Below are 25,540 nucleotides of genomic sequence, written 5' to 3'. Positions count from 1 at the left end.
TTTTGTAGTTCCTGATATGCAGCAGCCAGTCTCCACTATTTACCAAACTCCTGTCATTCTTGGAAGACCATTTCTAGCTACATCAAATGCTTTGATTAATTGTAGAAGTGGAGTTCTGAAGCTTACTTTTGGGAACATGGCACTTGAGTTGAACGTTTTCAATGCTTGCAAGATGCCAACACATTTTGATGACACAAGTGATTTGAATGCTGTGGAGAGTTTGACACCAACAGAATTTATTTGCTCAACTTTTCCTTTCTCTGATAATGATTCCATTTTTCAGCCACATAAATTTTTACTTGATCAAAATGTCTTTGAATTTTTGGATTGTTTTGCAGATTCTTCTTTACCACTTGAAGTACAATTTGCAAGCGCAAGATGGAAACCCCAATTTGAAACTCTACCACCACCAAACATACTTAAATCTTCAGAGAAAGAAGTTTCCCAGTTGGAACTGAAACCCCTTCCTCAAGATTTAAAGTATGTGTTTCTTGGTCCTGAAGAAGGCACTTTTCCTATGGTGATTTCCTCAAATTTAAATCGGAAGGATGAAGTCTAGTTGATTGAAGTCTTAAAAAAGCATCGAGGCGCAATTGGTTGGACAATAGCCAACATCAAAGGTATTGATGCTGCTGTTTGTACCCACAGAATCCATCTTGAAGATGATGCTAGACCGGTTCGTGATGCTCAACGTAGGCTCAATCCTACCATGAAGGAAGTTGTCAAAGAGGAAGTGCTTAAGCTGCTCGCAATGGGTATCATTTACCCCATCTTAGATAGTAAGTGGGTAAGTCCAACTCAAGTGGTACCAAAAAAATCTGGTTTAATTGTTGTAAAAAATGATAAAAATGAGTTGATTCCAACTAAAATGGTTACTAGTTAGAGAATGTGCATTGATTATAGAAAACTTAATTCAGCCAGTAGAAAGGATCATTTTCCTTTACCATTTTTGGATCAAATTTTAGAAAGAGTGGCTGGTAATGCATTTTATTGCTTCTTGAATGGATACTCTGGTTATTATCAAATTGCTGTAGCGCTTGAGGACCAGGAGAAAACCACTTTCACCTGTCCTTTCGGGACCTTTGCTTTTACCAGAATGCCTTTTGGTTTGTGTAATGCTCCAGCTACTTTTCAGAGATGCATGATGAGTATTTTTTCTGACATGATTGATGATATTTATGAAATATTCATGGATGACTTCTCTGTTTTTGGGAAGTCTTTTGATAGTTGTTTGCATAATTTGGCATGTATTCTCCAGAGATGTGAGGAAAAAAATCTTTTACTTAATTGGGAGAAATGCCAATTTATGGTTACTTAGGATATTGTCTTGGGACATATTGTTTCTTCCGAAGGTATAAAGGTCGACAAGGCAAAAATTGAATTAATATCTAAACTTCCTATTCCTAGGACGGTTAAGGATATTCGTTCTTTTCTTGGTCATGCTGGCTTTTATAAGCGGTTTATTCAAGTGTTCAGTTCTATTGCAAAACCTTTGTACACTCTTTTATAAAATGATATTGAATTTGTTTGGACTGATGAGTGCCGAAAAGCTTTTGATACACTTAAAAAATCGCTTACCACAGCCCCTATTATGCAACCCTCGCAGTGGGACCTTCCCTTTGAAATCATGACTGATGCAAGTGATTATGCCTTAGGAGCTGTTTTGGGACAGCGTGTGGATAATAGACCTTTTGTGATTTATTATGCCAGTAGAACCTTGAATGATACCCAGAAAAATTATACCACTACTGAAAAAGAATTGCTTGCAGTAGTTTTTGCACTTGATAAATTTCGGACTTACAATCTTGGTTCTCCTGTTACTATTTTCACTAACCACTTTGCCCTTAAGTATTTGTTGGTTAAGAAATATGCAAAACCACGCTTGATTCGCTGGATTCTACTACTTCAAGAGTTCAACATCAACATTAAAGACAAGAAAGGAGTTGAAAACGTGGTAGTTGACCAGCTCTAGATTGTCCTCATCCTCCTCTTCAAATGTCAGCCTTCCTCTTGATGATAGTTTCCTAGATGAGCAGCTGTTTGTGATTAATAGAGCTCCCTAGTATGCGGACATAGTCAATTATCTGGTGACTGAGCGAATGCCTTCTGAATGGTCCACCCAAGATAAGTGTCGATTTCTCTCTGAGGTACGACACTTTTACTTTGATGATCCATATCATTTCAAATATTGTTCGTACCAATTGATTCGAATATGCATTCCTGATGATGAGTTTTCTTCTGTGTTGAGATTTTGTCATATGGGTGCATGTGGTGGTCATTTTTCAGTAAAGAAAACAGTCGTTAAAATTTTACAAAGCGGTTTTTACTGGCCTTCCATGTTTAAAGATGCTTATAATTTTTGTAAGGCTTGTGAGCCTTGTCAAAAATTGGGATCCATTAGCAAAAGAGACATGATGCCTCTTTCTCCTATTCTTACCTTAGAAATTTTTGATTGTTGGGGAATAGACTTCATGAGACCTTTTCAGTTTCCTTTGGAAACACATATTTTATTAGCTGTGGATTATGTTTCAAAATGGGTGGAGGTCGTCTCTTGCAAAACAAATGACCATCGTGTTGTCCTAAAATTTTTGCAATCTCTGTTTTCTCGCTTTGGCATGCCCAAAGTTATCATTAGTGATGGGGGTTCTCATTTTTGCAACAAACTATTTTCTACACTCTTGAAGAAATATGGTATCACACACAAAGTTTCTACCCCTTATCACCCTCAAACAAATGGGCAAACAGAATTGGCAAACAGAAAGATAAAAATTATTTTAGAGAAACTATCAATCCTAATAAGAAAGATTGGTCAATTAAACTTCTTGATGCTTTGTGGGCTTATACGACGGCTTTTAAAACAAATCTAAGGATGTCCCCTTATCGATTAGTTTATGGTAAAGATTGTCATTTACCTGTTGATATTCAGCATCGAGCTCTTTGGGCTATAAAGCATATTAACATGTCACTTGATGAATCTTCAGGGTTGAGAAAATTGCAGATCAATGAATTGGATGAAACTCGTCGGGATGCTTATGACAACGCTCAGCTGGCAAAGGAACCCATGAAAATTTTACATGACCAGAAAATTCATCCAAAGCATTTTACACCTGGCCAAGAAGTTCGTCTTTACAACTCTCGCTTATATATTTTTTCTGGTAAATTGAAATTCCGATGAAGTGGGCCTTACATTGTAAAGAAAGTTCATCCTCACGGCACGGTAGACATTGTCAATCCGAAGAATGGCAATTACTTCACTGTCAATGGACAACGTCTAAAGCTGTTTCTAAAGGTCTTTAATCCACACGAAGAGATCTTGTTTGTGCAAGATTCCAAGGAAGTGTTTTGATCTTTTCACCCTTTACAATTTTCTTTACTTGCATTTTATTTTTTTATTTGTTGTTTTGCTTTGATTTTATATTTCTTGTTGATTTGTTTTTTGTTTTGCTTTCTTATTCCTGTGCACTTTGTTTTCATTCGTTCGATTATTTGAGAACCATGTCTCTCACTAGTTGGGGGGTAGCGTGTGTGCACAGATTTTAAAAAAAAAATTGCATTAATGTGATGTGCATTGATACACATATGATTGACGCACACTTCATTTCTGGTATTTTGTGAAATATGAGCATCTTGGTGGAGTTGTTGAGTGGAATTATTTTGTGAAGATTTATTTTCAAGCTTAAGCATAGAGCATGATTTTGATGCAACATATTTTGTTGATGTGTGGCTTGAAATACTGGGATGCTATTCTCATTGAGATGAGACTTGGTGAGATTTTTGTAGAATGAAAGGCAAAATTTTAAGGACATTTTGCACATGCTTAAACTTGTAGTGTTCCTTATTTACTATTTACTAATTTAACACAGGAGAAGTAAACTGCAGGACTACCGAGTCATGCTTTAAAAAAAAAAAACAAAGAAAGAAAGAAAGAGAAAAGAAAAAGAAAAGAGATTTGAAAAGAATAAAAAAAAAATGGATAAAGGCAGTTTAGTGAGATTTTCTAAGTAAAGGGCTAGAAACAGTTACCCAAAGACTTTGGGGGTTGAGTGTTCAACCTTTAAAAACAGAGCTGGCATGAAAACTGCTAGTCCCTTGGGCTTTGAGGTAGTTAGAATCAGCAATTATTAATCTTAAGGTTGAAAAATCCTATGACAAATCATGGCTAGTAATGAGGAACACACAACCAGCTTAGCTCCACACACACATTTGAGTTCTAGGACATTTGCCTCAATTCTATGTGAAAGACTGTTGAGATAGTCTTGGTGGGTATAGCTCTTAGAGGTTGAGTAGTAACGTGTCATTTTTGTGAGAATTCAGAATTGTGTTTGATTGTTTCTATTTAGATTTCAATTTTTATGCAATATTCATCTCAATTAATTTTCATTATTTTGCTAAAGGATTAGCAAAAAGTTAGTTGGGGAGTGTGATTGAGCTGAATTATTGCATATTTTATACATTTAGAACCAATATATTTTATTTATTTCATTACATTATTATTGGTTTTAGATGAAAAAAATTGTTAAACTGAATAAATTCGAGTTGTGATTTAAATTAGTTAATAGCATGATTTATGCTTAATTTTATAATTTGTAATTTAATTGGACAATATTCATTCACATGCACAACATATTTTTGATATTCTATTATTCTTATTTTATTTTATTTCTAATTTCTATTATTTTATTTCTAATTTCAAATTCGAAGGACTTTCAAGTGGGCAAGATGTTGGAACAACATAAAAACTTTGAACGAGTGTAGGACTCTTCAAATAAGGATAATGATGAGATTTGAGAGTAATTCGGATCAGAATCCAAAATGTGTTAGGAGACAGAATGGACATACTTTAGTATTTTAATCATAACTTTCAATTCAAATATCGGATTGATACGATTCTTGATGCACTGGAAAGCTATCTTAAAGGGCTACAAAGTTTTTCCTAATAAGGATTTCCAAACTCAAACTCCTAAAGTGTATACGTAGCTTCTTAGTTGAATCTTAAAATTTAAGCGATTTTGTGTGCGGGAATATGAAAATATTAGGGTTACTTTCCTACCCTATTTAAGCATATTATTAGCACGAAATTTGAGACTTTTATAGAGCAACGCCGCACATTTGAAGAACTCTTCCAGGATCCAATTGCCACTCCAGCCACCTTCTCCATTGCCTACCACTTCCATCTCCATTCATTTGACTAGCTCTTTTCACTCTCTACTTTTTATTTAATTTCAGTTTAAAGTTTATGGAATACTTTTGAGATTTTTGACCTAGACGTTTGGGCATTTTATTTACTGTTTATTTACTTCGTGTTATTTATTTTTCTCGCTTCTTTAAGCTTTCATTGAATAGTGATTACAATTGCTATGGATTAATTTTGAGAATTTGTGATTTGAATACAAGGATGAACCCTAGAATGTTGATTTTGGGGCTTTTTAATTTTCAGTTCATATTTTGTCAATTACTTTCTAATCTAGTTTAATTCTTGGTTTAGTTTTATTAATCTTTTAGTTCCATTGCATATTAGATTGATTAAATTTTAATTAGGACTTAAAAATAATTTCAGTTTATTGTTTAATTTTCAGATTAATTAAGATTGCTTAGTTTAGTTGATTCTTTGATTGTTAATTTCAATTTCTTAGTCTTTTACATTTCATTTCAACACTCAAAAATTCAAAAATATGAATCTAGTCCACGACTAGTGCCATTTTCATTCTTGTTGCACCCTTCTATCCATTGCACATACCATCATTTTTATTTTCTCTTTGTAAATATTTTCACCATTTTAAACGAGTTTGATTTTAAGGAACTTTCCCTGAGGAGACGATCTAGGAATTTATTCCTAATTTTTACGCAACATCCTCCTGCACTTGGGATAGCCTTTGGGCTACTCATTTTTGAGTGAGTCACCTTGCAGCTAATGTTCCCGCAGTGCTGCCCCAGCCGACTGGTGCTGTTTATGTGTTCCAGGATGCGTGTGATATAGATGCTCTACTATGCGGAGTCTTTGCAGTCGAGATCCCTGGGCGGGCTATCTTGGAGCATCATTCTCCAGGGCTTCTCCTCCTTCTTCAGCCTGTTCTACTGCCAGAAGTCACTCCTTTGGTAATGAGGTCGAGGCTTGCTCGGGAGGTCTGGACACCGTCATTGATAGGGTGGCAGCCTTTACCTCCAGTATTCGTGCCGTAGAGGTGAAACATAGCGCAGAAGGTGATTTCCTTCTGAATTTTGTAGTCGGCTCGGATTCTAGGAATCCGTGCGATGATTTGCCTACCCAGACAAAGCAACAAGCGGAGGGGGATTTTCTTCTGTATGTTGTAGTCGGCTTTGATCTGAGAGGTATGTGCAAGGATTCGCCTGCTCAAATGGGAGCACATGCTGAGGAGGTTGTTAACGAGGCTGATCGGGCAGAGGCGGTTGCACAAACGTCTGAGGCTAAGGGCTTAGTAAAAGTTATCCCTCATTTGGCCAGGCTGGAAATGGGAGGGAGCCATGAGGAGGCTATCAGCCAAGTCATCAAGTGTTTTTTCGACTTTTTTCTAGAGGTTCGGCTATTTCTTTCTCCGTTCTTTTCCTTTCTTTAGCTATTTTTCAAGTTTCCCTTTACTGACCATTGCATGTCGGCCCCTCGTGTTGTCAGGGTTCCTCTTAGTTGGCGACCTTTACTGTGGACGACCAAGAGGCCGTTGACGAGAAAACTTGGACCTTCATACGATGACCCAAACTGCCCTTCATTGTGCATGCAACGAGAGGGAAGAGGGGGAGCAATGGAGCAAGCGCTAAAAAGGGTATGACTTGCCTTGAAGGAGGAGTATAGGAAAAATAAGAAACGTAACTGCTACAGGAAAAGGCTCAAGAGGGAAGTGAGGGAAGCGAAGGAAGATGACTAGTGGAAGGAGCAGCTTATTACAGATCTCCAGGGTGACTTGTCTTGCGTGCAAGAGGTTGCCTCTCGCTTGGAGAGGTAGCTGAAGCTGGTCCTGGGCATGCGCGATCTTCTCGTGGGGGCACAGGTTTGCCGAAGGCAATAGGTCAATGCGAGACCACGTCTTGGGAGGGTTCAAAGCTTCGTTCGGAGACCTTTGAGAAATATTTGCGGGGCCTCGACCTTGCCAAGATTTTTGTCGACAAAGCAGCTTTCGCGTTCAACCGCAAGTTGGGAAAGAAAGAGATGCTTTCTCGGGTCCCATTTTTCTGGCTGTGCCTGAGCTTGCTGCTTTAGAGTCGGGGAATTATGCTCCTGATGTTCTGGAGCTTGGTACTCCTAGTGCCGAAGCCTGATGTCGCCATGCCCTAGCTCCTTGGTGCCGCTGCTGCTCTTTTGTTTTCATTTTCCCTTTATTTTTTTGTTTATTGGATGTACACAACTATGCTCTATTGCACTGCGACTTGTACACAATTTTGATCGAATGAAATTGTTTCACACTTTTGTGGCTGCCTGTCTTTACTATGTTTTCTTTTCGTGCTTTTCTTTCTCTTTTTCATTTTCACTGTCGGCCTAAGAGGCTTTTCTGTAGGAAATTATAGGATTCCTGACTGCCCCACTAGCCATATGTTCATCTATTTGCATTGCGTTCATTCACCCTTATGAGGCTTCAGTTTGCTAACGAGGCTTTGGGACCTCCATGCGATTTTACTTTGTAAGGCTTTTTCTTTGCTGCGCCTCCCAACTTTTTGTCGCGCTTAGCTGGCTTTTGTTGTGTATCATTGTATTTAGTCGTTTTGTGTTGTAACTTGCTCTTCATGACTTTACAGCCTCATATTGTAGCTGTCGGTGATTAATAATATTATCTTGCATTGACTATGTCTGGCTACTTGTCTTTGCATAATTTTTTATTTTCCTTCTTCTCTTTCTTTGTGGCTTGCCTGGGCGGTTTGGTCGCAAGAAATTATGGGTTTAACGTTAGGCGCCTTAGGGGGGGGGGTTGTCAGAGCCTTATGGTCCACCCTGAAAGTACCCATCCTATCCTTAACAACCCCGCAGGCCGATGACTTTCTTGCCCGTATTGCTTTCTCCTGAGGCCTTTAGCGACTTTGCTTAACGAGGCCATTGTTTCTCCGCATTCTCCTTATGCAGATTTCCTCTTCGTCTTTCGATTGTGCTTTACCTCACCTAATCCTTTTATCCTTCCATTTTTGCCTTCGTGCTTTACTTGGGGATGTAGTCGTCTTTGTGCCCTTCCCGCGTAGTCCTATATGAGTAGGTTGGGCTGCTATTTTTGCCACAATGATAGCCGAGATCAATTCTTCGGGTAGCCGTGGGGTTGATCCTACTTTCCACCACGAGGAGACAAGGCGGCCTCCATGGTCAGTCGAGAGGTAAGTTTTTCGGGCAGTTTTGGAATTGTACCCTCCCTTTTTCATTAGAACTATACTTGATCCCTGGTTGGAAAATAAAGATGCTATCACCATTTTATCCTTAAGGGCAAGAGTTAATTCTACAAACCTAGGCCTCTTGGCCTATGTCACTGATGTCCGTGTTCTTTGGTATAGCATTCAGGTTGTTGAAGGACCTGGCTTGCTCTCTGCTGAGGAGAGGTCTGGGTGCCTTAGGCCGACCTACCCCTTTAACTCCTGATGAGGTAATTTCTTTGGGCGGCAGTGGGCTGGTTTTTTCTTTATTGTGATGGGAGTCGGGGTAAATATTCAGGTAGCCTAAAGGCTGTACACGTTCTCCTCCGCGGAAATGTCCGAGCAGCCTTCAGCCCAACTCACCCCTGTTACCCCACGAGGAGGTGATTTGTTCTGGCAGTTGGAGTCTGAACCAGCTCCCCTCTTTAACATAGTGGAGCCCCTTGCTCAGACTTTTCCCTTCTAGATATGTTGTTCATGTCGGGTAGTCAAAAGACATAGCCCACACTCCATTAGGGAGAGATTGGGATGGCTTAAGTCAAACCCGCCCCATTGACTCCCTAAAGGGGTAACTTCTTCAGAAGGTCGTTGGGTTGTTCGACGCTTTCGCCACGATGGGAGTTGAGGTAAGTATTCACGTAGCCTAAAGGTTGGACCCGTTCTCCTCCGCTGGGTGGTTCAAGTGGCCTCTGCCTCGAATCGTCCCTGTTACCCTGCGGGGAGGTAATTTATTAGGGCAGTTTGAGAGTGAACCTGCTCCCACTTGTTGACATCACAAGGAAAAGTAGGATTTGGGTTAGGTTAGTGCTGAACCCACTCTTTGTTCGCAATAGAGGTTGGGATAAGTATTCAGACAACTGTGGGGGCTAGATCTGCACTCCTTTACTGGAGGGGTAGAGTAGCCTTTGGCTTGACTCATCCCTTTAAGTCCAATGGGGAGGTAACATTTCGGGCAGTCTGCAATTAGGCCCACTCCTGTCTGGTGACACTTACAAGGAAGGTAAGTCTTTTGTTTTCGAGCAGTTGAGGACTAACCCGCACTCCACTGCAGGAGGAACAAGGCAAATTTTAGGCCTATATTTCCCTTTGGAGTTGGGGGATGTAAATTTAGACAGCGATATAGATGGTCCACTTTTTGCCGCTGTAGGAGTCGTGTAAGTTGTTCTGGCCACCAGGGGGCATGACCGGCTCACCATCGCAGGAAGGGTAGAACGCCTTTGGCCTAATTCTCCCATTTGGTCCAGTAGGAGATACACTTTTTGGGCAGTTTAAGACTGAACTCGCTCCCGCTTGTTGATATCGCAGGGAAGGTAAGTGTTGGGTCAGGTTGGCGTTGATCCAACTCTTCATTGCAGCGGGGGTCGGGGTAAGTTGTTCAGGTAGGGGGCATTACCCGCTCTCCATCGTAGGAGGCGTAGAGCAGCCTTCGGCTTAACTCTTCCCTTTGGTCTCGTGAGAGGTACGTTGCTTTGGCAGTTTGAGACTGGACTCGCTTTCGCTTATTAACGCTCTCAAGGAAAGTAAGCCTTTGTCTTTGGGTTGCTGAGGGCTGCCCCGCACTCTACCACTAGAGGGATAAGGCAAACTTTTAGCCTACCTTTCCCTTTGGTATCCTATGGGGGAGGTAACTTATTTGGACAGTGATGTGGCTGGTTCACTCTTCGCTACGATGGGAGTCAGGGTAAGTTATTCTGGCTGTCGGGGCGCAGGACCTACTCTCCATCGTTGGAGGGATAAACTGGCCTTCAGCCTAGCCCTTTTTTTTGACCTTGCGAGAGGTACGTTGTTTGGGAAGTTTGGGACTGCACCCACTCCCTCCTACTGACATTGTAGGGAAGATAAATATTAATTCAGCAATGATTTTGTTGTTGCAGATTTTGTTAATTGTAGATTGTCTTGTCGGTATTTTGCTGATAACATGAAAGTTTGAAGTAGATGTGTTGTACTGTCCTGAAAAATCACACTTTTCATTAAATAGCAGGAGTTCACAATAATTAAATGACATATTACAAGATATAGGGAAACAAAGCTTTTGGCCTAGGAGCTTTCATTTTTTCTGCCTTTGCCTCTGGGGCCATGCAGCCTCTCACTCCCCCTTGAGCTCGATAGGGCGAGTCACAGACTAAGGCTTGCCAGGGCTCTCCAAGCAGTGCATGGCCTACTCTCTCCCGAATGTGTCGTCTAGGGTAATCCCACCATCCTTCAGTTTCAGCTCTTGGACGTAGCATTCTCTTGCCAAGACTTGTTCGCCTGAAATTTCTCCCACCCCTTGGGAAGTTGAGAATTTCATCTTGAGGTGGTAGATTTATGTGACAACTCGTAAGCTATTGAGGGTGGGCCTTTTGATGATGGCGTTGTATGATGACGGGGTCCTCATTACCAGGAAGTCAACCATGATTGAGGTCGTGCAAAGGGAGCTACTAGTGAGGACTGACAGCGTGATGGTTCCCATAGGTTGAACCATACTCCCAGAAAATCCCTTCAATGGCATGAGTCCAAGCGCATCTGAGCAGCATCTATTCCTATCCTGGTGAAGGCCTCCCAGAATAGGATGTCCGCAAAACTCCTATTGTCAATGAGGATTCTGTGGGTGGTGAAGTTGGCAACCTGAATAGTCACCACATGTGCATCGTCGTGGGGGGTACAAGACCCCTTCTTCATCGGCCTCCATCAAGGAGATAACCAGGGTAGGCTCACCCTTTCGATACTTAGCGAGATGGTACTCAGGCGAGTACACCTCATGGTACTGGGCCTGCCTGGCATGCGCCTTTCAGCTTGAGGAGGAAGCGCCCCCACCTACGAATCCTTCCTCTATGGTTTAGATTTCCCCAAGGGGTGGTCCCCCCCCCCCCCCCCCCCCGGTGGCGGCGAACAGGGACGATCTTGCTACTAATAGGGACGATCTTACTGCCAAATGAAACTAATGGCAGCAGGGTGGTGTTGACTACTAGGAATGAAGGTGTCGCTAGGTCTGTTGATCCAAGCCGTTTGATGCCTTACCAACTCCAGCCACTAGAGGATGATGATGCATGGAATTTGTTCTTGAGAAAGGTTGGCTTGTCAGAGAATATTCAATTATCTGCTTTTGAGATATCCGAGCTCAAAAGAAGAATTCAAAGAAGATGCAAGGGCTTACCTTTGGGAATCGTAGTGGTGGGAGGTTGTGTCGACAAAAGGTATGAGCTATGAAGAATGGTCACTACTTCTTGACCATCAAAGCTTGTAGCTTGATATAAATGGTGTTGAGTTGTCGAAAATCTTGGCCTTAAGTTACAATGATCTAGCTTTCCACTTGAGGCCTTGCTTGCTTTAGGGCTTTTCCCAAAAGGATATGAAATTCTTGTGAGAAGGTTATTGCTGTTATGGCTTTATCTGAGTGAGGTCGTCGAAATGTTTTTTTTCTTTTTATTCTTTTTTTTATTGAGATTAATGATGGATGCTGGATTCTCAATCTTTTTGCTCAGAAAATATTAAAAGGTTTCTGTCTGCAGCAACCTTCTAGAAAGCCATAGGTGCCAAAAAATTAAAAAAAAAAAAAAGAAAAAAAGAAAAAACCGTCCAGTTTTGACGTGACCCGAAAGTGTCATGTCGGGCTGGGCCAGTTTCATGCTGCCTTGGTTCCGGGTCGGCCCCAAATGTGCCATGGACGGATCGGGTTGCAGGCCTAGCATGGAGTGTTCTTGAAAATGATGTTAGAGAAGGAAGACGAGTCAATGGAAAAAGTGCTATAAAGAGTGTATATAAAATTAAGAGAACTTACCAAAAAAATATAAAGTCAGAGAAGAAATTTATGCCTTGCCATGTAGGTCAATATTTTGGTAATTGGAGTTTGGCTTTTGGACAGTCTTAAGAATGCTTCCTATTTGGGAGGCACGATTCTTGTATACATATAATCGTATGTGTTGGAGAATTTGAGATGTTACGTGTTCCAAAGATTTTGGGAATTGACTTGCCGCAAGCACGATTCATTCTCACATATGGTATAACCTTAGAAATACTTTAAGCATGTTGATTATTTTTCTATCCTCAGATTCCGTACCTAATTGTGCCTTGTGCTCTAATATAGTTTTTGGCATATTTCAGGAATGCTGGAAGCATTACAAAAGTCCAATACTGATATGAATTACGAGCGTGATCTTTGCAAGGCATAGGAAAAGCTTGGTAAAGTTCATAATGAAGGAGCTATTCGTTTATTTATGGATAATCTGTTACAGAAAAATGGAGCCGACATGTATCTGCAGTAGTGGATCTACCAATTTTGGTGCTGAATTTGTTGTTTTACATCTTCCCTGAATTTTCTGTTGTAGGGCTGAAAAGGAAGCAAAATGAGAAGAAATTAAGTTGCTGACTATACTTGTAAAAAAAGTTGCTAACTAAAGAACTTAATTGAGAGAAATAAAAGAGAAGTTGTAAAAAGAAGAAAAGACTGGAACTTGAACTTCAGAAGGAGAAAGGGCAAACCGTAAGTGCCATTTTTATCTTCTTTTTTTTTCTTTTTTGGATTCAGTTATGGCAAAGAAGTATCCTTTAGAACTCTTCAGCAAGCGCACGTTAGAGGAGTTGTGATTCTCTTTTGGCATCCCTTTGCAAGCTGTAAGTGCCATTTTTATCTTCTTCTCTTTCCTTTTTTTTTTTTTTCTTTTTATTAAATTTATGGGATTCAGTTATGGCAAAGAAGTATCATCCTTTAGATTGAACTCTTCAGAAAGCACACATTAGAGGAGTTGAGATTATTTTTTGTTAGAACTTTGCTTTTATGGGCCAAAGCTTTTGATTTTAATGGCCTCGATATTCACAATTTTCTTATTTCCATTTCCCCCTCCTAGATAGGTGTTACGTCTTGTATATCATATTGTGTATTTGTGCTATGACTATTCTTAGTAATACAATCGTCTAATTATAAAAATAAAACGTTTCAGAATTCTTAAATCTCAACTGTTACTTCAAAATTAATAAGTTGAGATGCTATCACATTAGCATTGATTACTTCTAGTAACTTAACATTTATCATTGCATTATTGTCATACTAAGCACATCTTAAAAGTCATTTTCCTGCTTCTTGTATTCATTTGCAGCCACAAGAGAAATCTAAGAAATCAACGGAGTCGAGAAAAGGTAAGAAGCGGAAATGTAAAAGCAACTTTCTATACAGAAGCAAGCTTCAATCATGGAAAGTTTTCTTAAAAGAAGCAAACTAGCCCATTCTGCAACCATGAAAAATCTTCAGCCAAAGTAATTACATCTAATTCAATCTCATTTAGATATTGAGATGAGATGAGATGAAATGAAATGATATGATAAATCTGTGAATATTAGTGAAATAATTTGTGAATAGTAGTGAAATTGTTTGAGTTAAGATGTTTTATAAGGTTTTGGAAAATGAGAGAGAAAAAGTTGAATAAAAATATTATCAAGTTAAAATATTAGTAGAATATAATTTTTGTTTTGAGTTTTGAAAAACTTGAATTGTCTTCTGTGTTTTATTTAGAAATTTAGAAAATATGTAATTATTAGGTAATGATTAGATAAAAAATTAAAAAGATGAAAATTTGTAATTGAAAAATATTTGCATTTAAGTGGTGTTTGTATGTTGAGATGAGATGAGTTGAGACCATCTCAGCATCTGAACGATACCTGAGTCAAATGTATGAAATTACTCTTGATGCAGTTACTGCGGCAATGGACTCTGCCTTTTCATAATGATATTAGTTCTAATGAGATCCGCAAGTAGGTTGTTAAGCCAAGACATTCGGAAAGAGGCCTAAAGCCAAATCCCAAGTATTGGGTAAGAGGCTAGACGTGAAAGACATGAAGATCTCGCATGCATGCAGCGTGGACTGGGTCATTAGTAGTTAGAGAGTTTTAAGCTTGATGTTTATTTTTCTGTTGCATGTTTATTTCCATTAGTACGTGTGTTATGCTTTCTGTTACTATGGGTGTTTGTGTTTCGGTTACTAGTTGATAGCAGTCTTATGTTGTCTTTCATTTTTGGCATTATGTACATGGTTTTGCTATTTAAGCAGCCAAGAATTATCAATGAAATCATCAAGCAAGTTTATCCAAATTGTGGTACATTCTCACCCGAAGAGAATATTTTCCTTAGTGTTTGTAATCAATCTTAAGCGGGACCTATCATTGGCCTCAGAGCTAGGTTAATGGGAACCAACAAAGAACGCATTGAGCATTTGGAGTCTGGGCTCAGTGTAGTGCAGGAGGGGTTAAACCGAATGGAGCTCAACATGGCTGACAAACTTCACCATTTAGAGGAAACCCTCAATTGCCTCTCAAATGTTTTGTTCTCAAATTAGGAGTCCCTAAGCCATGGCAATCACAATTGAGAAAAGCAAGACAAGGTTGGCATATCGTCTCCTCCAAAACAGCAAAGCTAGAATTTTCGCAGTTCTCAGGGACGACCCAACGGAGTGGTTCAACCGTGTGGACTAGTTCTTCGAGTACCAAGGCACTAACGAAGCCAAGAAGGTTCCCAAGGCAGCATACCATCTGGAAGGTGGTAGTAGTGGATTTGTAGGACATTTCGAGAAGAGGGACACATGATTTCATGGGAGAAATTTGAATAGGAACTCTGGGCTCGCTTCGGGCCATCAGAGTGTGAAGACTTCGATGAAGCTCTCTCATTGGTCAGGCAGCAAGGGACATTGAGGGATAATCAGTGCGAGTTTGAGAAGCTTAACAATGGGGTTCGAGGATGGACGCAAAATGAGTTAGTGGGGACATTCATGGGCAGCTTGAAGGCTGAAATTGCCGATGGGATTTGGATGTGTAAATTGCAATCCCTCAAGGATGCCATTAACTTGGCACGAATGAGAGATGATGAACTCACATGGCAGCGGAGGTTTGTGCGACAACCACCTGCAAGAGCTCCCCTAGCTCTTCTACAAGCCACTTGTGTAGCTCCTGCTACACCTGTGGCCCCAATTAGGCTTTTATCATGGGAGGAGATGCAAAGGAAGAGAGCACAAGGCCTCTGTTTCAACTGCAATGAACGCTTCACAGCCGAGCATAATTGTCAAAAACCTCAGTTGTTACTCTTGGAAGGACATGCAGGTGCAGGCAACGTGGTATGTGAGGACATCACTGATCTGCAAACATTGGAGGATGACCAAGGTGGAGATGTAAGGGAGGTGCAGGAATCCGAACTTGAGCCTGAGATCACATTACACGCATTGACGGGATGGACTGCCCTGAGAACCATGCGCGTGACAGCAAAGATGGGCTCTCACGAAGTAGTGGTATTGATTGACAGTGGTTCAAAGCATAACTTCATCAGCGATCGCTTGGCAAGAATGCTGAGGTTGCTGGTGGTACCAACGGAAATGTTTACTGTTCCAATGGCTAATGGTGAATGGCTAAAGTGTCAAGGCGTTTTGATAAGGTATTGGTGAATTTACACGGCACTAACTTTTATCTCACCCTCTTCTCTCTGCCCTTATCAACTCTTGACCTAGTGCTTGGCATTCAGTGGTTGGAAATGCTGGGTTCCATGGTTTGTAATTAGAAACAATTAACCATGGATTTCATATGGAAAAATCAAGCTGGAAGGCTGCAAGGAATAGGCGAGCAAGCCATTTAGGAGGCTACGTTAAAAGAAATATCAAAGGAATGCCAACGGGGCCATGCGTTGTTTGCAGTATGCTTCCCACTGACTATAGAAATTGCATCATAGGATGCGGCATATGAAGTGAAGCAGCAAGGCATGTAACGGATATTGAAGGAGTATGAGGATTTGTTCTAGGAACCCTCGTGTTTACCACCTATGTGCGAGGTAGATCATTGCATTATAATTAAAGAAGGCACCGAGTCAATTAATGTACGCCCATATCGAAATGCCCGTTTCCAGAAAGAAGAGATCGAAAGGCAGGTTCAAGAGATGCTGAACTTTGGGCTCATTTGTCCTAGCACCAATCCATTTTCTTCGCCGGTACTATTAGTGAAGAAAAAGGATGGTAGTTGGCAGTTTTGCATAGACTACCGTGCACTCAATGTCGCCACCATCAAGGACCGTTTTCCCATTGCAACAGTAGACGACATGTTGGATGAACTTCATGGCGCCTCTTACTTCACCAAGCTTGATCTGAGGGCCGACTATCATCAAGTAAGAGTAAATCCTCCCGACATTCTTAAAATTGCTTTTCGTAATCATAACGGTCACTATGAGTAATTCCTTTTGGCCTTTGTAATGCATTCTCTACATTCCAAGCCATCATGAACTCTATATTTTGACCTTATCTTCAAAAGTGTATTTTGGTTTTCTTCGATGATATTCTCGTATATAGTTCTATTTTGGATAAGCATGTGATGCATGTTAAATAAACTTTGGAGGTTTTGAGGCATCATAAATTTTTTGCCAAGGCAAGCAAGCGCATATTTGGCTAGCAGGAGTTGGAGTACTGGGGGCACATTGTCACACCTCAAGGGGTGAAGGTTGATAACCACAAAATTGCGGCGATGGTAGCATGGCCACTTCCTACTAATATTTCTGAATTACATGGTTTTTTAGGCTTGACAGGATATTACAGGAAGTTCATTCAAAATTATGGTATCATCGCTTGACCCCTTACCAACCTACTCAAAAAAGGGAAGTCCAGATGGGATGAGGAAGCTAAAACAACCTTCTTGGCTCTTAAGCAAGCGATGACCACCCCTCCTACATTGGCTATGATTATTTCAATGACTCCTTCACCATTGAAACTGATGCCTCAAGAGAGGGATTGGCGCAATCTTAACTCAACAAGGCAAGCCCATCGCCTTTATGAATCGCGCACTTGGTATTACAAAAAAATCGTGGTCAACCTACGCCAAGGAGATCCTTGCAATTGTGGAGGCCATAAGCCTGTGGTGACCTTATTTACTAGGAAGGAATTATTTCATCCAAACTAACTTGCGCAGCCTGAAATATTTTTTGGAACAACGTGTGGTGACACTTGAGCAACAAAAGTGGGTAGCCAAATTAATGGGCTATGACTATGAGATTACTTACCTCCTAGGCCACGAAAACTTAGCTATGGATGCTTGCTCGTGCAAGCCTAACAGTCCACTTCTTCATCATCTACATGTGCCCACGGTAACCATGTGGGATGAGATTAACCGAAGGGTTCATATTCACAGCGCTAGGGACTATTTTTATTCAAAGGCAGAGTGGTTATTCCTTCTCAAGAGGCGCTACGGACCAAGCTGTTGCATGAGGCTCACAACACAAAAATCGGGGGGCACTCGGGAGTATTGCAGACGTTCAAAAGGCTAGCTAATCAATTTTATTGACCTAAAATTTACCAAGCAGTCCAAGAGTATGTCAAGTGATGTGAAGTATGCCAAAAAATGAAGTCGGAGACACTCTTTCCTGCTGGACACCTACAACCTTTGCCCATTCCTTGCCAAGTATGGGATGATATCCCTCTCGACATCATTGAAGGATTGCCAAAATCCCATGGCAAGGACACGATCTTGGTAGTCGTCGACAGATTAAGTAAATCTGCACATTTCTTAACTTTAACTCATCCTTTTAATGCTAAAGGCGTGGCTAAAAAATTTGTTGAAGGGATCATCAAGTTGCATGGCCTTCCCAAATCCATCATCAATGATCGGCACCCAATATTTATTAGCAGATTTTGGCAAGAGTTCTTCCAAATGTCAGGTACCAAGTTACAACTCAGCTCCGCCTATCATCCGCAAACCAACGGACATACAAGAGTGGCCAATCGCTGTGTAGAGCAATATCTTCGATGCTTTGTTCACCAATGGCCGCGCAAGTGGAGCACCTACCTTCCATTGGCTGAGCTATGGTATAATACGACATACCATACATCTACAGGAATGACCCCAGTCCAGGCATTATATAGTCGACTACCACCTTCAACTCCCCTTGACCATAACGACTTCTCTTTTGTGCACGAAGTGGATCTAAGTCTTGTGTCGAGAGACGAGTTGCTTCAGCAACTCAAAGCTAACTTGGAAGCCTCGATTAATCGCATGAAGCAAACGACTGATCAGAAAAGGCGGGATGCAACTTTTGAAGTGGGTGACATGGTGTTTCTTAAGTTGCATCCCTACCGGCAGCAGTCAGCTTTCAAACGTGTCCACTAGAAGCTTGCTAGTCGATTTTATGGGCCATATCTAGTGATACAGAAAATTGGAGCGGTTGCATACAAACTTTAGCTGCAAGTAGGAGCCCGAATTCATCCTTTCTTTCACTTTTCACTCTTAAAAAAATTCGTAGGAGAGCTTAATGTGACTTCTAAGGAGTTACCACCAGTGACCGATGAAGGGGCTGTCATACTAGAACCTCAACACATCCTACATACTCATTGGGTCAAACATGGAGAGATAATTAAGGAAGAAAATTTGGTTTAATTGAAACATCTACCAGTAGAACAGGCTACATGGGAGACACATCAGTTGCTCCTTGACCAGTTTCTAGCTGTGAACCAAGGACAAGGTCCACCTAATGGGGAGAGTATTGTTAAGCCAAGACGTTCGGAAAAAGGCCTAAAGCCAAATCCCAAGTATCAGGGAGGAGGCTAGACGTGAAAGATGCGAAGATCTCTCGCATGCATGCAACATGGACTAGGTCATTAGCAGTTAGAGATTTTTAAGCTTGATGTTTATTTTTCTGTTGCATGTTTATTTCCGTTAGTACGTGTTATGCTTTCTGTTATTACGTGTGTTTGTGTTTTGGTTACTACCTAATAGCAGTCTTACGTTGTCATTTATTTTCGGCATTATGTATGTGGTTCTGCTACTTAAGCAGCCAAGAATTATCAATGAAATCATCAAGCAAGTTTATCCAAATTGTGGTACATTCTCACCTGAAGAGAATATTTTCCTTAAAGTTCGTAATCAATCTTAAGCGAGACCTATATACGTTTCCTTTGTGGGCAATTTTTCCCCTCAAAACCAATAGTAACTAAAATTTTTACCTCACTTTACACTTGTCTTCTTGGCGCCGCTTAGGTCATTCTATTCAATCAAATAGAAAACAGCATTGGGGCATATGCCAAAAGCCTAAGACCAAACTATTTATGGAGCATAAGCTCTCAACTAATAAAGGGCTGGCTCATGATGATGACTTGAACATTGATAAGCTTGCAGATGGATGGGGAGAAAGGATTTATGAGGAGAGATCATGCCATGATAATGTGGATATTCGTCTTCCTGGTGTCGATAAGTGTAACCGGGGGAAACAGTTATTGCAGTTCAACATACTATAACAAAAACTATCTTTTTCGACGCCAATAATTGTCGCAAATAACCCATAATTTCGCCTCATTTGATCTTTCCCAGTGATTTGTATTGCGCCGAACATTCGTCGCAATAAGTGATCATTTTTAGTATTTTTTCGCTGCAAATATAGGAAAAAATTGTCCCAACTACTCTGCACAGTTCAGTGTTAAATCGCTGGAAAAGATTATTTGCAATGATTCCTAACTGTCCCAAATACCTGGAATATCGCCGCAAATAGCATTGTTATTATTCGCAGCGTTTGGGGAAATCATCATAATTAATATTCTCGACGTTTAAAATCGCCGCAACAGATTTGTTCATGGTTATTTTTGTTCGCTGCGAATAAATAAACCACCTTTATTGCATTTTTCACATCGAACTAAATTCCTCGAAAGAGTATTTGTAGCAAATATGTGTTCACGGGTAAAAATATATTGGCCTACTGTTTATTTTTTGCGTTCAACTATATTCGCCGTAAAAGAGAGTAACAATCTAAAACTTATTCTCGGTGAATTAAAAATCACTGCAAATGGCTAAAAATTAGTGGTGCCCAGTACGCAAAATGCATCCTTCTTTTGGGTACCTAATTTCGTGGGTACCTAATTTTCTGCTCCAACTCAATTACAATATTCCCATATACTGCAATACATCATATGATAAACAAAAAAAAGCAGTCGTCCAATACTTGGTAAGTTTAATAGCATATATATTCAATCATCCAATATAGCAGTTTTAGATTCTTTAAGTAATCTTTACACTAGGATGGTGCATTAATGGAAGGCAATTAAGTACTAGAAATCGGAGCAACTAATATTTCTTACAAACATAAAGTAGGATATTTGAGCTTTGAAAATTCTCTCAATAAACACACATAGTTATGGTTCAGATGCTAGGGAACCCAGCTAATATTGTGATAAAACATTGGTGGGTAGAACATCTACAACTTCGCTACAACTATGCGCACATCGTACAAGTGGATAACCTGGTTTGTTTTTTTTTTTTTTTTTTTTTGAAATAACCTCTATACGTATCCTTTTCATTCAAGAATTTGTGTGATTACAATGTTTGTCAAAAATAACTTTCTGAACACTCTCAGGTGGGACACATTTCATCCACACCATTTTTGTATCTATAGACAATCCTAACTTGGCAAGATTCTGTGCAATTTCATTACATTCTCTGCGAACAAAACTCAGTTTCCATCCTCTACAGCTTCGGAGATCCTTCTGCAAATCCCCCATCACCTTGCCCTCCCATGAGTCATCCTCCTCCACCTTATTTACCCCATCCACAACTCTTTTTGCATCCCCTTCGAACCATACATTGCAGAGACCCAAATCCTTACATAGTTCTAAAGCCTTTCCCAGAGCTTTGCATTCTGCTATGAATGGAGAATTCACCCACTAGATTTGTGCACTCAAAGATACTAACACATCCCCCATAAAATCTCTTATTACCACCCCTGCTCCCATTCTTTTTTATCCAATGCTGCATCAAAGTTGACTTTAACACTCGGATCCTCAGGTTTCAACCATGATCTTCTTTGCTTTACCTGTTCAATCTTCCTTCCTTCAGTTCTGCCATCCCTCAGTGCTTCCTGGTAATCATCCAACCTAAAAAGGGCTTTTTTTATGACACATTTGGGACTAGAGTAACTACTTTCAAATACCCATGCATTTCTTATGGACCATATCGAGTGCATTATAGCCACCACTCTTTCTAACTCTGATTGAGGCAGTTTACTCACCATTTCCAACCACAACTCCTCAAAGCCACCTTCATCTGAGTTCCATTTTTGCATTGGACTACCCCTTTCTACCCACAAATCTGTAAAGGCTAGACAGGACCACAAAACATGGACTACTAACTCCTCTCTTTGCAAACATATCGGGCATCTTGGATCACCCAGTACCTTCTTTCTAAACAGACTCAGCTTGGTAGGTAAAATGTTGTGCGTGGCTTTCCATACCATATGCTTCCATCCCCCTAGCACTTGCATCTGCCATAAATTCTTCCATATCCCCTTGGCACTTGGATAACATGGTTTGTTGAGTGGCAAAGATCCAGCTATCTGGAATAGGGTGATCAAGTATAGACTGCCTTGCTCATTCGCTGGGCAAAAGAAAAATCCAAAGTGATATCTAGTAGTAAATAAATGAAGAAGTGCTATGAAGTAAAGCAACAAGATTAAAAATAGCATGTCAGATTCAAGTATTTACTAGCGTAAAAAATTGGCAAGGATGAATAAATAATGAAAGTATTCATGTATTTACATGGTGTAAGACCATGATGTAAGAAGGCTTCAAATCCATCGGTAACCACAAGAAGCTCATCTGATACCTAAATAATGAAATATACTGCTGTTTAGAAAACCATTTCACACGTAAAAGTTTCCTAAGATGTTATATTAGAGAGAATAGGTCATGAAAGATAATGAAATCAGATGACAATAAATCGAACTAACTAGTTGAAACGTGCGATACAATTTAAAAAAGTCACAACCCAGTAGCACACACAAGCTTCGGGAGTTAAAGGACACTTGAAAACTACAATTGGTGTGAACTAATAATATCATTAATCACAATTAGCACCTGATAATGAGGTTTAGCTAACATTGGTGATTTCAACTCTATCTAATAATATAAGATTCAAATATAGCATGCCTAATTCATGTTTAAATCAAAATGACTGAAAACCAATGGGATATTAACTTTTGAGTAACAAATATTAGTATATAGATTAGAAAAACATGTGAACATGCAAAAACCATGAAATGCATGAATGTTTGGCAAGGAGATATATTAGAGAAGATAAGTCATAAAAATAAATTGTGGTAGCTAGGGTGCCCTCTCGGCCGGCCCCAAGAACTTCAATGAGGAATAGATTAGGGGCATTGTGCATGATTAGGCAGTGCAGCTAAAAAATGCATGGTTCCAATATTGCATACATATATAAGGGAAACTCTTTTAAAAAAAGGCTTTCTACACTTGCTATATGCCAGCCATTCACATGCATCAAATATGTACGTGCATGCCGTAAAAAAACCAAACAAAAACCAACAAGATGTAGCTTACATCATGTAACGCCTCGATCCCAAAGGTTCGGAGAGTTAGCTCTTATTACTTAATATCAACTTTAATATCACAATTATAAAATCCTGAAAACTCCATAAATTATTAATTCATTCACTCAACCCAAATATCTATATTCCTTCATAGGGACAACAAAGAAATTCTTAATAACATAAATTAAAAACTCTCCAAAGACTCGAAAATATCTATAACTCATCAAATCAAAATAACTGAAAATAAATCAATTTACTAACTACGACTCTCAAATAAGCACTTGTACCCTCAGGCACTTATTCCACTACGATCATCACACATTGCTAAAACTTCATACTCTTATTCCCCAGTTGAACCATCAAAATTATCTGAAAAATATTTGGAGATAAGGGGTGAGTTATCAATAACTCAGTAAGCAGAGAATATATACTAGTGTGTAAATATGAGCATTTAACAGAATTCAGAATGCTGAACAAAATATTTTCTTTCAGAATGTAGAATTAGAATACTTGTTTTCAAAGTGCAAAATCATAACATGTTACCAAAAATATAAGAGCGAAACTTTCAGAAAATATTCTTATGCAAAATTTCCTTTGGCAGAGCATTACTAAACATATTCATCCTATCTTATCATATCATAACAGAGACTATTTTAACCTCCGTGGTAGGGTTATGCAAACCCCGGTAGCTAACCCAGCAGAAACAGAACATGAATCTTCCCCTTATTCATTCTCGAAGCCCCGAGTGTGCACATAGGAAAGACCATGTTGAAAATCAGTTTGTTTCCAAAGTGGGTGCACCAAAAACAGAAAAGTTGATACCAACACAAACAGAGGCCACAGTTTTACACACGTGATAAAGTCAGAACAGAACAAAAACAGAATGTTATGCTAGAGGTTTCAAAATTCACATCGTATCATATCAAAGTACTGAACATCTTTAGAACAAAACAAAAATCACAAAAATATAATTTATACATAAAATTTCATATTTGCTCTCTTTTGCACAGTTCAGAAACACAATGTCAAAATAGCTCATGTACACCAGTCATGCCAAAAAATACATTATTCTTAAATAAAATCTCATGAGTAATGCAGAATAAATAACTGAGGCAGTTCAAATTTTCTCTTCATAACAAAGCATGCATATTTTTGAAAATTGACTTCATTCCATTTTACTTTTATGCAAAGTCTAGCATAGTGATCAGTTTTTAATGTTGACTTCCAAGCATAGAAGCTATCAAAGAACTTCAATCTTTTCTAGATGCAAATTGTAAAATAATCTAACAAGTTAATCATCAAAATCACAAAACATCAAAGAAAATCCAACCCCAAATAGTCATGGGTTACTCCTTGAATCCCAAGTTAAAAATCTAGCCTATCATCTCTAGATTAGCAAAATGCCCAAAAAGATTAAATCCCAACATCTCTAGTTACTTCTCTAACCGGAAATGCTGAATACGAAAAAAATGTTGCAGACAAAAAAAAAAAAACTACTGAAGACCAAAATCTATTGCAGACCAAGTTATCCGAAGACGCCCAAAAAGAAAAATACTGAAAAACTGGACTGCTCTAAACGAAAACTGCTCTCCACGAAAGTCCATAAAACCGTAAAAACTAGAGAGCCCACGCAAGGAAAAAATGCCTTCTTTTTATCCCCTGTGTGCCTCCGTTCCGGCCCCTTTGTTACGTGTCTCTAGTCCCACTTCCTGCCCGCGAGTTGCGTCGCTTATGAGGCACCAGTTTTAGGTTCTTGCCCAGGTGAGCTGCTCAGCTGTGAAGCCACGATCCAACCTGCCCCTTTGAGCTGCTTTGCGTGCGTTTCATTCCACATCCTGCGCACTTCACCCACTGTACATGCGAGAATCCCTCTGCTCTAACCATGCGTTGGCTGTCTCACTCTCCATCCTTCGTGACTTAGCACACTTTAATTCCAATAATGCCCTCTAGTTTCATTCTTTCCAAAAAAAAAAATACCCTGCACATATAAGTATGCTATGAGTGTTTAATTATTTTGGAGGCAAGTGTGAAACTTTTTTTTGCAAAATAAGGGCATCGATTGATTTGGAGTCCGATAGTAAAATTTGATGTGTAGTGAAGTTCCTTAACTCTTATTTGATGAAACATCTCATTCACTTAAACAACTTAATTATGCATTTCTAACACTTTATCACACCCCCCAACTAGCTCTTTACTAGTCTCTAGCAAACAATGCAACAAAAAGAACTGAAGGATGAAGCTGACCGCCAAGTTCACTAAACTCAAAAATCTCTACAAAAGATCCAATCGTATTGAAGTCTTGGGCATTAGAATGTAGTTAGGTCAGATTATAGCTCAACACAAAGGTTTATAAAGTTCTCAAGAACTCAAACTAGGAAAATGTATTTAAGCCACAGATTTTTGAGTGCATCAAGTGTGTGAACAGATTACCATTCGTTGTTTTCAAGATTTCTCACAGTAGTCTCAAACCAGTAACTTTTCAAGAAAAGCCAAAAGGCCTTTGCAACAATTCAAAACCATTACATTGGTGGCTTTCACGCTATCACACTTTGAAAGAGTTTTTTCTTTCTTGCAAAAAAAAATCCCGGTGATAGACAGCCTTTTCCTATGTACCTGCAAATGTTTTTTTTTTTTTTTTTTTTAGGATCTCTGGCCTACCCCTTTTCTCATTTATTTTACCTCCAATTTCCTTTTCTTTTTTTTCCATTATTTTTTTTTTAGTAGAGTTTCTCATTCACTTTTCCTAGGCCATTAATATATGGTTCATTGCAATTCTTGCTAGTTATTTGGATGAAACCCACTGACTGACATCAAACAAAACAACAAAAGTATCAGCTTGTGTCTATTGGGGTCATCAATCAATAGCTTTGGACCACATTGCCTAAGTTTGAGTTT

Source organism: Juglans microcarpa x Juglans regia, chromosome 4D, assembly GCF_004785595.1.
Source record: "Juglans microcarpa x Juglans regia isolate MS1-56 chromosome 4D, Jm3101_v1.0, whole genome shotgun sequence".
Classification (NCBI taxonomy): Eukaryota; Viridiplantae; Streptophyta; class Magnoliopsida; order Fagales; family Juglandaceae; genus Juglans; species Juglans microcarpa x Juglans regia.
Note: the sequence above shows the minus strand (reverse complement) of the source record.